Source organism: Panulirus ornatus, chromosome 52 (genome assembly GCF_036320965.1).
Source record: "Panulirus ornatus isolate Po-2019 chromosome 52, ASM3632096v1, whole genome shotgun sequence".
NCBI classification, from domain to species: Eukaryota; Metazoa; Arthropoda; class Malacostraca; order Decapoda; family Palinuridae; genus Panulirus; species Panulirus ornatus.
The window spans coordinates 14,357,453-14,374,441 of NC_092275.1; the positions used below are offsets into that span (position 1 = coordinate 14,357,453).

Sequence of the window (16,989 nt, forward strand, 5' to 3'; positions counted from 1 at the left end):
TGAGTTTTAACTCCTTGAAAATGATGGTACGACCCTTGAACATGATAGTACGACCCTTGAGCATGATGGTACGACGCTTGATCATGATGGTACGACCCTTGATCATGATGGTATGACCTTTGATCATGATGGTACGACCTTTAAGCATGATGGTACGACCCTTGATCATGATGGTACGACCTTTAAGCATGATGGTACGACCCTTGAGGGCGATGATATATGAAGGTGTTGCGGTCGTGCTCAAGGGTCACACGTTGGTTGTTCTCGTACAGTTAATGAATCTCTGCATAAGATAAAACGTCGGCAAAGTTGGTCGACTGCGAGTGGCGGGCTGTGCTGATAGATGGAAAATACTATATACATATAACCGTTCTTTGTGAGCAAGAAAGAAGGTTTTTGAGAGGAAAGCAGAGCAGAAAGGGTTTAGGAGACTACAGATGCGGTAAGAGGAATCTAAAACTCATCAAAATGACACGAAAACATGGCAGTATATCCGCCGGCCAACACTAAGTCCTGCTGAACACTGGAGGAATATCATCACAACAGATTCATGATGGCGGAAATGCACAGCCTAACACCCCATCTGTCACACAGCAACCGTCGCACAGCACCCAACACGCAGCAACCGTCACACAGCAACCGTCACACAGCACCCAACACGCAGCAACCGTCACACAGCAACCGTCACACAGCACCCAACACGCAGCAACCGTCACACAGCAACCGTCACACAGCACCCAACACACAGCAACCGTCACACAGCAACCGTCACACAGCACCAAAAGAGCGCGTCGTTCAGAGATCACAGAGGACCCCCGGCAGCTGTGATCTGAATGGTCGTGTGTGTAAAATGAGACCTAACCTACCCCTGCCCCCTGCCCCCTACTCCCCTGTGTACAGGGGAAACGTGATCCATCAGGAAATCAGATAGTTCTATGATTGTTCATCAACGAACGTTCTTGTGAACCGTTTTTATTGTCTTCTTAATATGGCATTTTCTCTTGAAGAAAACGTATGGATTCTTCTTCCTTTTCCTTCTCCTCCTCCTACTCCCCGTTTTTGTTTTTTCTTTGTCATACCAGAAGTTTTCTACTTTCGAATGTGTTTATTGCCTAGATCAGTGTGATTATATGGTACGGATCTTACTTTGTCTTCAACAGATACGGAAATAGCAAAGCCTTTAACGATTTTTCTAAGTCAGAATTCTTGATACACCTCTCTATGTCCCATTATGTATATATATCATACAAACCTCCAACAGCCAGGATCGAACCCGGGACCCCTGTATTCGAAACTACGTTACACGCCCCGAAATAGAATTCGAATCGCTTTGATACTCTGAAATCCTTCAGTTTATTTTTCATTTCATAGAGAGCTGAACCTCTGGTTAAGTTAGGTCCACGTACTCACGAGCTAACTGTATCATGACATAATGTGTATGATAGAGTCCCGGCGGCGGTGGTGGCGGAGCTGGAGGACTCGTTGGAAACATAGACGTAGCGACGTTACAGATCATCTGAATGTGATTCATTTTGAAACGACGGAATTTCTCCACAAAATCGATGATAATTTGAGAGGCCAAGACTTTATCCTGAAATTTCGTCATGTCGGGTAATGTGATGATCAATCACTCAGCCACATTATGCTACATATGTGGTACATAACTATCCTGCATCGTAATATGTGGTACATAACTATCCTGCATCGTAATATGTGGTACATAACTATCCTGCATCGTAATATGTGGTACATAACTATCCTGCATCGTAATATGTGGTACATAACTATCCTGCATCGTAATATGTGGTACATAACTATCCTGCATCGTAATATATGGTACATAACTATCCTGCATCGTAATATGTGGTACATAACTATCCTGCATCGTAATATGTGGTACATAACTATCCTGCATCGTAATATGTGGTACATAACTATCCTGCATCGTAATATGTGGTACATAACTATCCTGCATCGTAATATGTGGTACATAATTGTCCTGCATCGTAATATATGGTACATAACTATCCTGCATCGTAATATGTGGTACATAACTATCCTGCATCGTAATATGTGGTACATAATTGTCCTTCATCGTAATGTCTTATCTCAAGATTCGTAGTTACATATAGTATGATCATTATGCACCTCACACACAGCACCGAAATAAAATCCCCAAGTTTACTGATTTCCCTCATGTTAATTTTCTGGAAAAAAATTATATTGACAGTAGACTTAAGTGTTCCTAAACCTTTCTTACTAATTTACGTTAATGCAGATGTCATAAGAATGAATTAGTGTTGATTATTATCAGTGTTACGTCTAACACAAGCGGCACATTATGGATGAATATGTCAAAAAGTTCTGCATATTATCAATGTCTATCAGATATCATTTGACTTAGAGATTTTATGATATTTATGTCTATCTCACATTTCATTCACTTTTTCTCATCTATCATTAACTCCCATCAAAAATTTTCGTTGATTCAAAAATCATTTACTTATATCTATTAACCATTTTGTTTCAAAAATATTATTTTTCAATGATATGTATCAGAGATTTAGTTGGATTAAAGAATTGTGTATTAAATGTTTGTTATCGTACGCCACATTACACAATGATAACTTTATAACATGATCATGTATGAGTACATTTATATCATGACTGATACACTGATAATTCTTGTGGAAATAGTTATATGATAATCATAGTTGTAATATTATAGTTATATGATAATTATAGTTGTAATATTATCAGTAACATTAAGGTAAATTCTTTCCTTCGTCTCATGATTGTTTAATATGAATAATGATACATAATAACTTTATCATATATAATCATATGGACTTGTAATTTTGGTAAATTTAGATATAAGAAAAAAGTCCATTTGCATAATGACTGAATTTCCTCTCGACCGAATAATATGATGTCTCGCGATTTTCTTCAACTTGGCTCAATACCTGTATTTTCTGTGTCCAATACTTTAATTTCGTCAGAGTTTTATATAAACGAAAATAAACGCATGAGGAGAATACAAGATTAGGTTGGGATATTCGTGGTTCGTGTGTTCGTGTGTTGTATGTTTTCACCCGAGACAGTGTGTAGGTGTGCGCGCGCGCGCATTATTGCGAAGTTATAAACAAATTCAAAACCTTTACATTGAGCATAGTCTTACTAAGTGTATTGTGTATGGAAGTGACACTTAAAGTATATAAGGATTTATAAAATCCTTTGGATTTCTGTATATCCTGTAGGAGTATAGGAATATACTCAGTATGTATACACTTGTAAGTCTGAAATGAATACTTCCAAATCATAGATATATAGAAATTCAAAAGTCCTTGTATACCTATAGTGACCCAGACTTCCTTCTATGACGATATCAATTCATAAGACAATACTATTACATAATGTATCTATCGATAGATTGGGTATGTCTTCATAGATTATTATCATAATTATTATTATTATTATTATTATTATTATTATTATTATTATTATTATTATTATTATTATTATTATTATTATCATTATTGTTATTAATACCATTATTGTTGTTGTTGTTGTTGGTGTAGTTGGTAGTAATGAGACAAGAGTCAACATAAGAACAGTTTGAACAATAACATTAATCTGTTCCTTCCAGAGGTGGCAGAGGCTTGACCCCTTAACGTGGGTCTGGCTGTGTGAAACTAGACATCCACTGTGGGTGGGATGTACTCGAAAATAAGAGCGACAGTAATACGTACTTACTTGTGTAAATGATCCTAACTGAACATTCAACTTACAGATCGTTTGTAAACAGGTTTTTTTGTAAACAAACATTTTGTAATCATGATTTGTCATGGCGCTAAAATCTCTTTTTCAGACGACAGTGTTACTGCGGTGGAGGTGGAGGCGTCAGACCACACTACTGTGGTGGAGGCGTCTGTCCACACTACTGTGGTGGAGGCGTCTGTCCACACTACTGTGGTGGAGGCGTCAGACCACACTACTGTGGTGGAGGCGTCTGTCCACACTACTGTGGTGGAGGCGTCAGACCACACTACTGTGGTGGAGGCGTCTGTCCACACTACTGTGGTGGAGGCGTCTGTCCACACTACTGTGGTGGAGGCGTCAGACCACACTACTGTGGTGGAGGCGTCTGTCCACACTACTGTGGTGGAGGCGTCAGACCACACTACTGTGGTGGAGGCGTCTGTCCACACTACCGTGGTGGAGGCGTCTGTCCACACTACCGTGGTGGAGGCGTCTGTCCACACTACTGTGGTGGAGGCGTCTGTCCACACTACCGTGGTGGAGGCGTCTTTCCACACTACTACAAAGTTGTTGTTGAGGAGGTGGAAGTGTTGGCCAGTTTCCCCCGCGAAGATGACGTTCCTCCTCCCCAGGTCGGTGGCAGCAGCGCCCACACACACACAGTCCTGCTGATCGGTCAGTCTTGTTAACTGTTACTTTATCTTCAGGTGTAGAATCTATGTCACCCGCTCAGTCTGGCGTAGGACCATTGACTTGGATGTGGTATGAGTGTCTGTCATATTCATCAGAGAAAAAGTTTCTCTCTCTCTCTCTCTCTCTCTCTCTCTCTCTCTCTCTCTCTCTCTCTCTCTCTCTCTCTCTCTCTCTCTCTCTCTCTCCGGTAATCGTATGCACACTACACTGTCATACAGTAAAACGTAATCCATATAATCATAACATTAAGGTAATTTAAGGCCTGTGTTCTGGAGGCCAGCGGCTGCGAAGGTGAGTGGGTAATGGCGTTAGCCCTCAGGGGTATGGGCTGGACTGAGCGGCTCGTTGGTATGCATGGTGGCAGGGTGAGGGCACAGGGTTAGTAGGGTGAGGGCCATAGAACTGGTATGGTAAGGGCCACAGAGCTGGCAAGATTAAGGTCATAGGGCTAGCAGGGTGAGGGCACAGGGTTGGCAGGGTGAGGGCACAGGGTTGGCAGGGTGAGGGTTGTTGGGCTGGTCGGTTATGAGGGTTAAATCCATCAGCTGTTAGGGTCAGTCAGGTCAAAACGTCTCGTTATGTCCACCAGTCGAGAACTTGAACACTTCCTCCGGCGTTCATGAGGATCGTAGAACATAACACGTTCTCGCTGTGCACCTACATGGCTGGCAAGAACAACTGATACGATAATTGAACAAGCAGAGAGAGAGCAATCTTGGGCACGGTGTCATACGACGTGAAGAACTATTGAAGTATAGTCAAGTTACAGACAAAGAAACTTGTTCTCTAGTTTGATATATTCACAAAAGTATTTTTAGAAAGCGATGACACGCAGCAGTGATGCCAGGTGACTGTCCACGTAAGTTCAAGGGAAATAGATCGCATTTCAATCCTGTTGTCACAGCTTACAGTGGCACAATGATGTGAATATAGTAAACCTATTCCAACTTCTCTTACTACATACCAGGACAACTGTGACAGCAACAATCACACTTCCGAAGAAGCCGGAGTAAGCTGGGGAAATTTAACATTCCCGAAGACTGATAAGACTTAGCTTGTTAACATGTAAACATATGTACAATATAAGTAAGCAACGAAAAAAATATTAGATGAATTAGTTACAGTGAACGTATGAAGAATGGAAGAGAGAAAACTGGTAGATGTAAAGGTAGATTTATTATGACATGTTGACCATTTGGACACCTTGGTCGACTAAACTTATATTCGTAAGTCATATCTACCTCGCGAGACAGTCAGTAAATGTTGCATGACTTATAGTGTAATGAATTAAGAAATCGGAACGGTAGATACAAACATAGACATCTTATACTACTAAGAGTATAGGGCAGATGACCCCCTGAAGCACAATGATATGACCCGTGGGTCTGATAGCATGACCTTTGACCCGAACCTCAATGGTCAGGTTAAAGGTAAAAAGACGCCATACCCAGGGGGAGTCGAACCGCTGTTCTCGTGAAGTTTAGTATACTGGGGCCGGTGGTAACCCAGGAGAAGACATGAGCAATACCATGTAAACGAACAATTTTCGAATATTCATGACGATGATAAATGGTTTATTGTAATGATATTTCAACGCATATCTTGATGTATATCAAATTATTTCATCGTATATCTATCAATATCTATATTTTACATCTTGATCCTATAAATGGATGAAAGTAGTTCCGTAGAAAAGATGTAAAGATAAAGATAACGGGGAAAGTTTTGAACGAGACACAGATGTGAAACCGAAGCGGTCAGGAGGAATGAGTCATGTTCTCACATACAATTTATGAGCTTAAGAATCCTATGTTTACATGCCCTGAAATGATGGCACGTTAATGCTGTTAATAAATACACAAAATGAGAGTGCCTGAATATCTGGCTCATTTATCTCGATGAAAAATTCGTATGTGTATTTAGGTGTTATAGGCGGAGGCGCAAAACTTCAAAGCATATTGTGGTAGTGGGTTGTAATCAAGGCAAATTATGAGTTATTAATCACGTTTTATGGGTTATGCCGCCATGATGGTCTCTTTGGTCTTCTTAATGGCTTTTAAGACGAAAATTATCACTGGGGAAGATTGACTGACCCACCGATTGATGCAAATTGAGTCAGGTGGCGTGGACGACTGAAGTGCCGACCCCAACCTGGTCCAGCAGGCCGGCTACTGGCTGGCTAACCACAGGAATGGTTTCATCAAACGCTTCCGGGTGTAACCCAGCCATTTAATCACCTCCCAACCTTGTATTTCCTCAGTCAACTTATGTGATCAGTATTGTTTAAACACGCAATTTACGGCGTCAGGTCAGATGGCAACAGGCCAGGACGAGAAGCGAATTCATTCGCTTCTCGCGCGGCACTTTTCCTGCCTGGTGGGAACCCGAGCCAAACACTGACCTTGTCTCGACCACTCGTGTGTATGTGCTGGCACGACTGGCAGGTTTTATATCTTGTCTTTATATTCACCAGATTACACACTAAGCAGGTCCGGGGATTATGAGTATGAATATATTATATTACTCCGACGAAAATATTTGGGAGAGTCGCTGATGCGCGAAACAGCATCTCGGCAGCGACGCCGTGCCTCGCTCAGCAGAAACTAAACAAAAAGCCATCCCTCTTATCCTATGATTTCCTATGCAAATGCCGTGTAATCGTTCATAAAGCGTCGTAAAACATGGCTTAATTATCCGCAATTTCTTCACTTGTACGAGACGAAGCCTTACAATACACAAGCGGTAATGGCTGGCCTCCGTGCACGAGTAATCGTGGGGGTCCGTCAGCACACGAGAGTGATCTGTTAGCGACCCACGAGGAAATCTTTCTTATCGAAGTCGCTGATTGTACTACAGTCACACTCTCCCCGTCACGGCTTGTTACAAGGGACAATTACAAGCCCCAGATGCCCTCAGGGGTCCCACAAGAACCTACAACCGACACCAAACGTAATATTACATCGACGAAAAACCAATGGCATGATCGGCCAACCCTGGGTTTTTCTACGTATCGATTATTTTGCTTACCTTCAAGATAACATCAAGGAACATCTTAAGTCTTTTATGGACGGCTGCTACGAGGACGGCCGCTAGGTCATAAATTATATTTGTACAGGTCGCCAGCAAACCCCCACGTAAATCCTCACTGCTTTACCCACAAGTCATGATATACGACCCAGCGGGAAAATTGCTTTCCACAACGTTCGCTGCCCACAAGATTGAACACAATTTTTAGAGTTTTTTTTCCGAGTCATTCAGGAGATAAAACCTTTTCTTACTGACAAATCTCACAAGATGAGGCCCACCTCGGGCGTCGGTGATGGTGGTAGAAATCAAAACATTACCTTGGGCGGTCGAAGCCAAAAGAAGAAAACTGTGGAAGTGAAATATGAAAACGGATTGTGAAAAGCACCTTGGCTGAGGCCATGTCATCGTTAGATGATGATGAGAGTAATCTCGCCTAGGAACACTTCGCTTCAGCGGAGCCCATCCTCTCCCTGCTACTGAGTGTAGCGCAGCCTTTGTGCTGCAGGAACCCTGAAAAAAGATTCCTGGGTAATGACAGGACCTTTAAGGAGGAGGCCCTGGGGTAGCTACATGACGGTGTTACCGGACTCCACCTACGAGTGTTGACACCAAGAGCGAGAGGAGGCCACCTAGGCTGGGGCCGTACCATCGTCAACCAACAGCAAAATTTCGCGTCGTCTTGAACTTTTTCGCGTATGAAGTGCTCGCCTTACCCTGCTCCTGTGTGGAGAGTTACCTCGAAACAGCAAGAGCCATCTAAAGTGGTCGCTAAAGCTTTTGATAGTAGTAGTAGTAGTGTTGCTGTAAGCCTGTGTTTCTGTACCTGTGGGACGCGTGCTTTTGGTAGAACATACAGGTCGGCGACGTGGAACACAAAGTTTCCATAACTACAAAATGTTGTAAATCAGTGGTTGTGTTGCTGAGGGTTGTAGATTTTCTTTATAAATGTTTTGACAACAAGAATACCATAGAAGTGTCTCCTTCAGATACAGGCTTAAAGTGGAGACAAGATATGAACAACATGGCAATGAAACTTATAACAAATACAATACTTTCTTTCACGTTTCTAAGTAAACAATGTTTCCCATCACAGTGAGTTTAAGAACGAAGGAGAGAGACCAAATACTTCTTTCAATCGCGACTCAAACATTACTTCAATAATTTTTACCTGCGTACGAATAGAATACAACCACAAGATAGTGACTGATTAATTACGTGGTCGTCTCATTTTTGCTATTAGACTTTATGATTATTCAAGTACAAAAGTAAAATTCAAATGCAGGAAAATCATCGCATTCTTCATCGCCTTAAATTTCCCGTTAATGATCAAGATAATGTCAGAATGTATGTAAACCTGCGGGGTCTTCCTCATGTCATGGTAGGACGACCATTTCCCAACACACTGGTTGTGGCACGGAAGATGCAAAATAACGCTGAGAGATTCACAACCTCTGGACCGCTTTCTGCAGCTTGTAAGTTGTGTTGTACGCTCAAACAGGGTAAAGTGTTTGTTGTAGACCAGTGCATGTTTAACTCTCACTAGATTTGTGGTGGTTTTCTTAGTTCAATATCTATGTGTAGTGTACGGGGCAGGAGTTCTACCCTCATGTGTAGTGTACGGGGAAGGAGTTCTACCCTCATGTGTAGTGTACGGGGCAGGAGTTCTACCCTCATGTGTAGTGTACGGGGAAGGAGTTCTACCCTCATGTGTTGTGTACGGGGCAGGAGTTCTACCCTCATGTGTAGTGTACGGGGAAGGAGTTCTACCCTCATGTGTAGTGTACGGGGCAGGAGTTCTACCCTCATGTGTAGTGTACGGGGAAGGAGTTCTACCCTCATGTGTAGTGTACGGGGCAGGAGTTCTACCCTCATGTGTAGTGTACGGGGAAGGAGTTCTACCCTCATGGGGCCGGACCATATCTTGAACGATCTCGGGTATCGAACAACTTTTGAAACTTGTGTGTGTTGTCCACGTTCACAACATGATCTACCTCCGTTGACTCCACCAGACGACTACCTTCTACATCACAGATGTACTTCATCAAACTTTGTAAACAAATTTCTTATTCATTTTCATGTTACGCCGTCTGGTTGTTCCACCCCGGGAACTCTGGAAGACCCTCGCGGTCCACACCGTGTGTGTGTGTGTGTGTGTGTGTGTGTGTCAGTATCAGCATGTGCGTGCGTATGTCAGTTCGTGTTTATCTAACTCAATGATGAATGAAGGTCGGGGTTCGATCCTAGATACATGTTTGTATGTTTTCATGTGCGTGTTTTTGTGTGTGTGTGTGCGCGTGATGGCGTGTGTGCAGTGGACAGCCGCTGGAGGCGTGGCGAGACTAGGTCCGTTTTATCTTCCCTGGAACGTGTACACGCACCCACTCATAACACACACACACACACACACACACACACACACACGCGAGTGTAGAACTTTCCGTAACACAAATATCAATCACACACACGCTTCCAAAGGAATGCTCTTTGCAGTTAGTTCATGATAACAGAAAATCAGAAATATATAGTTCAGTCTTCAGGAAGTGGGAAGGCAGACAGGTGATTTGACGAGATATAAATGTAAACTATTTACAGTACGAAGTGTAAATAATAACATCAGTCGTGAAGCTGAGGCAAAGTTTGTGTGGTCACCGCTGGTCTGACCTACTGCAGTCTTGTTCATGTAAACGTATTTTGTCTCATACCAGGTAAAACGTTTGCCCACGAATTTGTATTCCATCACTACGAGTGATATCAGACTGATCCAGCCTCACATAGTTGCTTAAGTCAAGCATATCCAAACCTTTCATAATCTTAAATACCTGAATTAGAACGTCTCTGATCCTTTTCATGTCGAACTTAGATAAGCTGAAGTTGTCTGTCCGGCTCTTACATGATTTGTAGATCAGTCAGGGAATCATCTTGGTAGTTCGCCGATCTATTCAGTGTTCTCAGCACAGTGACCAAAACTGAACACAGTAACTAACGTGGGAACGGACCAGCAACTTAACCTGCAGCTCAAATATCCTTCGTTTCTCTGAAGCCTACAATTTTGTTCGTCTTTTCCACTGCTCCCATGTGTTGCTTCATTGGTGTTCCCATATGTATTTCACGTCATTTACATTATGTAAATAATAAGGTTCATAATATAATTCGTCTTATGTTTCTTATTGCCGGCGGATAAAACTTTGTATTCATCGATATAGATATTCCCTCGTATTTTCGTGTATGTTTACCAATAACACATAAGACGGTGTTGAAGGTTTTCCTGATGTTGGTCATAACATGGCAGTGATGCCCGTAAAGACGTGGTCTACTGATGGGACCAGAGCCCAAGATAAGCAGCTAACCAAACATTGATGGCGCATTGGGTCATACCTCGCGACTCTCCGTTCCAAACCCGAAGACCGAGGCTTCGAACCTTCCAACGATATATGTACGTACGTGTCGCGAGCCCAGCCGACCTTGGCGGTGCCCCTCCGCTCTACCAGAACACCAGCTTACAAATGACCACTAACTAAGCCAGGATGGCCATGTGGTTCTCCCTGAACGACTCTCCTCAAGCTCTCCAATAATACTTCAGGCTGCCACACCAGGCATAAGAATGGCCGCTTTTATGCACTGATTACTTGGTCTGACTTCCTCCTTTGTTCGTCTGTGGCCGATCTTGGAACGCCACTATGTTTATGACTGAGCCTCTCGTAGACTCTCATATCATCCATCCATGTTTGTGTCTCAAACTTCCTGTAAATCGAGGTTTCCTGTGTGTATTTTCAAGACATTTCTTTTATTATTCTTAAGAATTTCTAGGATATTTTGGTATGTTCTTTGAGAGCTTCTCTCCTTCTAGGGTGTTTTAAGTCGTCCCTATGGAATCTTAAAGGTCTCGAAGATTATGATATATAATTCCAGGAACTGTCTATTATTCCAGAGCATTTCATTCTATCTTCAAGAAATTAGTATTCTGGAGTAATCGTATTAGAATGATTACATTCCATCAGACATTGTTGGCAACGCTGGGGTTCGTCCTGTCAATCCAGGATGATTGTGGCTCTCTCACACCACCACCAATCCTTCCAGGATGATTGTGGCTCTCTCACACCACCACCAATATTTCCAGGATGATTGTGGCTCTCTCACACCAACACCAATCCTTCCAGGATGATTGTGGCTCTCTCACACCACCACCAATCCTTCCAGGATGATTGTGGCTCTCACGCACCACCACCAATATTTCCAGGATGATTGATGTAATCTGTGACAAACAGATGATGATGTTTGTGTTAGATTCCAGAAGGTATTGTCCTACCATCCGCTTGTTCATGATCCAGGTATGATAGCTATATCATACCACGCTTACTCGGGAGGTCCTTGCGTCATCAACCCCCGACCCCCACAACACACACACACACACACACACACACACACACACATGTTGGTACATCCTTACTTGTGTTGCCATCAACGCGCAGATATCTGTCCGGACGAATAACGGATGCTGATCATCCTGTGTGTAGACTGAGGATGATACACCATCATCCGCCGCTGATGCGCTACAGCAACCATTCCGAAACGACTTCGAAATTCGAGTTCACCGTCTTCTTTATGATCAACCATCGTACAAGCGATGCGCAGTTGTTTTCATACATGGAAAATTATTTTGAATTAGTAATTTTGATGTATATAGCCTTACCACTGGACCTTAGCCTTACCACTGGACCTTAGCCTTACCACTGGACCTTAGCCTTACCACTGGACCTTAGCCTTACCACTAAACTTGACATTTACGGTATCAAAATCCTCCTTTGACTAATATACAACAAAACTTCTTTTCGAGTTCCGCTTTTATGTTCTTCTGTAGTCCAGATGGCTGTTACGTAGTATAATGCCATTCAACATATTCAGAGTATATTCTGAATATATCAGACGTAGATACCTTTATGGAGAGGCGCAACACTTCGTGCTCCGCTCATGCTCGTATTTTACCCCAGAGCGACGAAGAACGTCTGGAGGAGCCATAAACTTGGGGTCCCCAGATGTTCCACATAGCCACCATCATGCTCTTACCGCCAACATTACTCACACAAAAAATGTCATAAACGTCGGTGTTAGAATACGTGGCGTTGTATCATGTTGCTTCCTGGGGTGGTCGGAGTCCCACGTACGACGGACGGACCGACCCTCCAGGACGACCGCACGGATCTGGGGTACGATGATACGACCATGAAGCACGACCCACGACCCCTCTGGGCCTGACGGGAAGATTCTGGGATACTTGCGAGCTTAGGTACTACGACCCGTAGGCAAGACGTTACGACCCGTACGCAAGACGTTACGACCCGTAGGCAAGACGTTACGACCCGTACGCAAGACGTTACGACCCTAGAGGACGATGGTACCACTCGTGGTTGTCATTACTTGTCTAATGACATAAATGACCTTGTACCATCATGCTCAGAAACGTATGAGCTATGATCGTTTTCTGGTTTTACCATACAACTGTAACGCATTATAGTGACGTATATACGGTCAGTACTGCGTACAGCGTACCACTGTTCAGTGGTGTGGTCACGCAATACTGACCACACTGTGTACACCGTCTGACCTTCAAGATGTGACCCTGAACTCGGGTTAAGGTGTGATCTTTGATGTACGACCATTGCTCAACGATGAGGCAACGGGTTCTTAAAGGTTCCAACTACCACCACCCACCACCACCACTACTACTACCACACCACCACCACCACTACTACTACCACACCACCACCACCACTACTACTACCACACCACCACCACCACTACTACTACTACACACCACCACCACCACTTCACTATCACCACCACCACTGTTGTTGTCAAAAGGGCAGACCCCCGGCATCTGATCATGAAGATAGCTAAGAACAGACTTGTTACACCTTGTGATCTTTATTCATAGAAATGATAAAGTATTTACAGCATTTGAGCCGTGCTTTTAAACCATGACAATTTTTGATAATTACCAAGTTAATGTCGAGATTTGGGTGACTTAATGTCGAGTGTTTGGCAGGTTATTTTCAAGTGCTGGTGAAGTTCAAACTCCCGATATACATGGCTAGACACTGCGATATTCTAAGAGTTAATCGTTATTGTCGAGTATTTACGATATTTTCTTCAAATCGTAACAATAACAAGGGAAATAAATAGACTTGCGAAAGTGTGTGAAGTTCCTCCGATCACCTTACGTCATTCCTTCAGTGAAAATTCGCAAACATTCAGAAAACAGCATTTGAATGTACGTCACAAATTGAATTTTGTTTGCGGAAATCATCTACGATATAAAGATTGAAGATATAAAACTAATCATTGTCTTTTAGATGGTAAAATATTCGCAGGAACCGTAACATAGCCGGAGTGGTACTAGCCTCCAGCTAGTGTGTCGGCCATTATCTCCGGGTCACATTACTATGCAAATTGCATCATTCTCCTCCTAATTCAGTAATGTTTTTCCGAGTATTAACCGCGGAACTCGCGCTAGTGACTTGTAGAAAAAAATCTGAATTCTTATGATCTCGGTAGTTTATTTATCACAAGAATATGAAAACAAAGAGAGACATTCTGAGGAAGCAGTTGCTATGTGTGTATATTGCGTCTCCAGCCCGCCACATTGTGTTCCTTCCTAGCTGTATCCCTGCTGGTTGATGTGCTGAGGGAGTGGTGGATGGGGAGGAGTCTCGTACTTTACTATCCTTTCGCCATCCGTGTGCTGGAGGGAGTGATGGGTGGGGAGGAGCCCTCTGCTTTACTATCGTGCCTACATCTACGTGCCGGGGGGCAGTGGTGCGTAAGGAGGGAGGAACCTTCTGCTTTACTATCCTACCTACATCTCTATAGATTAAGAATTTATGATGCTATTATTTTCTGCCTTGCAGAAGACCTCTTCATAGAGGATCAGGTCTTGTGTTGTCTGGTTATCCCAGGTACCGCCATGTAACCAGATGACTGAGAAATGAATTACAAATTTATGGCGCTGTTCTGCCCCTCTCTCTCTCACAGGTTACTTTTTTCCTACGTGAACAGCCCTGGTCCGGAAGACGGTTCCTCGTCAAGTCCAAACTGTTAGTGAAATATAACAAGATATGGAAAGACAGAGGTAAAGAGAGCGAGAGGAAAATAATCTAAGACTTTTGGAAAGAGGTTCAGATTGTGATTGTCAAGGAAGACATGAGAAGGTACAGAGAACCTATGAGCTGCCAAGAGCCACTCGGTAACCACCATGTGACCTACTGGTAAACCATGAGAGTGTTCATGTTTGTAGAGGCCAGCGGTGTGAATATAAGGAGATGATCACAGTGTAATCCACGTATGATCGGCGGCGCTGCTGCTGCTGGCTAGCGCAGCGGTTCGAACCCGTCCGTGTGGCGTCTGACATGGGAGTACACTCATAATTACAGGGTCAGCCCAGGACCATTATAGGAGGGTATGGTAATAGCCAGCCCACCACCCACCCCCGGCCGGGGGCCTCACTAACCCACCACAACATGGGTGGGGCAAACATGCCGCCCATTCTCTATGGGGTTCCTTTACCTTCATCATTCCAAGGTGACTGAAAACATCCCACATAAACAATCACATCAGAACCATATGTAACGAGGCTCACAAACGAGAAATCCAGATTTGGAGGCAGTCAAGAACATGGACATCTACCAGCCAGTATTCACTGTGTACAACATGAATTTCGTGTTGCTTGTCACAAAGGTACCATACCCGTCCCTCTAAACACCTGGAAGGTCCTAGATTCTCGTGATGATCAGGCTGGCGAAGGCATACACCATGTCGTCCATTAAAGCCTCGTTACTTGTGTATTAAGACATTGTGAAGTGCGTCACTACATACCGCCAGACACAGTGTATGGCTGTGTGCGCGCCACGAAGCCTTCACTGCCAGCAAGACAGAAACAGGTTCTTGTGTTTGTATATGACGGCTCTACCAATGTTTATAATGATCATAGGAATACTACAAACACAAAAACAATAATGCTAGTAGTGGTGATGATAATGATAATAATAATAATAATGATAATAATGATAATAATAATAATAATAGTAATGGTAATAATGATAATAATAATCGGTGATAATGATAATACGTAATACATTAATTACTAGACATTTTGAGAACTAAAACTTGTTTTGTATAAGAAAGACAATATTCACATTCTTGACACAATAAAGTAAAAGTTCAGTGAAGACGACCAAATATTGATCTTTCCCACCAGTGGATTGATTGATATGCCCAGCTGTGGCCACAAGACAAACAGATAATCCCACCGTTATAACGGTATAGATAATTCTACCGTTTTAACGGTACAGATAATTCCACCGTTTTAACGGTACAGGTGATAATTCTACCATTATAACAGTACAGATACAGACAACTCTACCGGAAATCACGAAAATTTTGAAGCAGAACAAGTTAGACACTTCAGGTGTGATCGCTGCAAGTTACAAAATATCCAGACCTTCAGAGAGAGTTACAGAAACACAGAACTCGCCTGAAACTTTGTGAAAATATAAAATCCTGAATTACAGAAATTCAAAATGACCAAGAAATTGTCAAAGTACAAAATTACGACGAAAGTAACCAATGCGAAACTTGCTAAAGTTCTGTATTAAGGAACAAAATGATAATTTCGTCAGTAGATAATTATATACATTCCACTGAAATTAACATAATTACCAAACTGTACGGAAAATAAACAAAAAAACTCCTTCGAAAGTTAAAAACCTCAAGACTAGCAAACACACAAAACCTTACCAAAATAACAGAATCCCAAAACTCAGCTAAAACTCTGCGATTCCATGTTGTTGATACAGCATCAAAAACTATTTACCTGTGGCCCATGTTTATATGTAAATGTCCGATATGTTCTACACACAAGTAGCCGATATTAATCTACATGAGGAGGATGGCTAGTGACAAGAGGTACATGTTGATATTGAGGTGGTGGATCTGTACAGACAAGTGATCAACAGACACAGTAGGTCTGGCGCAATATGATAGTGTTTACCGATGCAACGAAGACATTTTACGTTGAATATAAGTAGATAAAAGGCTGGGCTTGTATACACGGAAGACTTACCATAAACATTAGACTCGAGTGTAAGATATAAACTCCAGTTCTCATACTGTGCCTCATCGTTTCGTCTCATGAGGACAAGACATTTTCAATAGGAGCAAAACCTGATGATATTTTTGTCCTATCATCTATAGACACCATGGCAACGAATCCTAAGGTCTTAGTGTAAAGTATTTTGTCGAAAAATGGATTAGATCTTAATTGTCAATGATGTTTTAATGGATTAGGTCTTAATTGTCAATGACGTCTTAATGAGTACTTTATGATGATAATTACACAATGTTATTCCCATTGTTGTCTAATGAGTGTGAGTCGAGATACGAGATACAGCAATTAGTGGCGTCGTTAGCTGGTTAATGATGATGTTACGTGGGTGGGGAGTAAGCACCACTTACCTC

At 42.6% G+C, this 16,989-nt stretch overlaps 1 protein-coding gene and 1 long non-coding RNA gene across 7 annotated transcripts in view; one reads left to right on the forward strand and one right to left on the reverse strand.

Annotated features, from left to right (window-relative positions):
- LOC139765103 (uncharacterized) overlaps positions 1-16,989 on the forward strand; it is a 67,751-nt gene that overhangs the window by 12,723 nt on the left and 38,039 nt on the right. For both annotated transcript variants that reach the window (XR_011716571.1, XR_011716572.1), the window contains exon 3: positions 3,869-4,434. This is a non-coding gene — a long non-coding RNA (uncharacterized lncRNA). The remainder of the gene's footprint in view (positions 1-3,868; positions 4,435-16,989) is intronic.
- Positions 1-16,989, reverse strand: part of LOC139765102 (protein Wnt-2b-A-like) — a 54,448-nt gene that overhangs the window by 8,221 nt on the left and 29,238 nt on the right. The window lies entirely within an intron of this gene.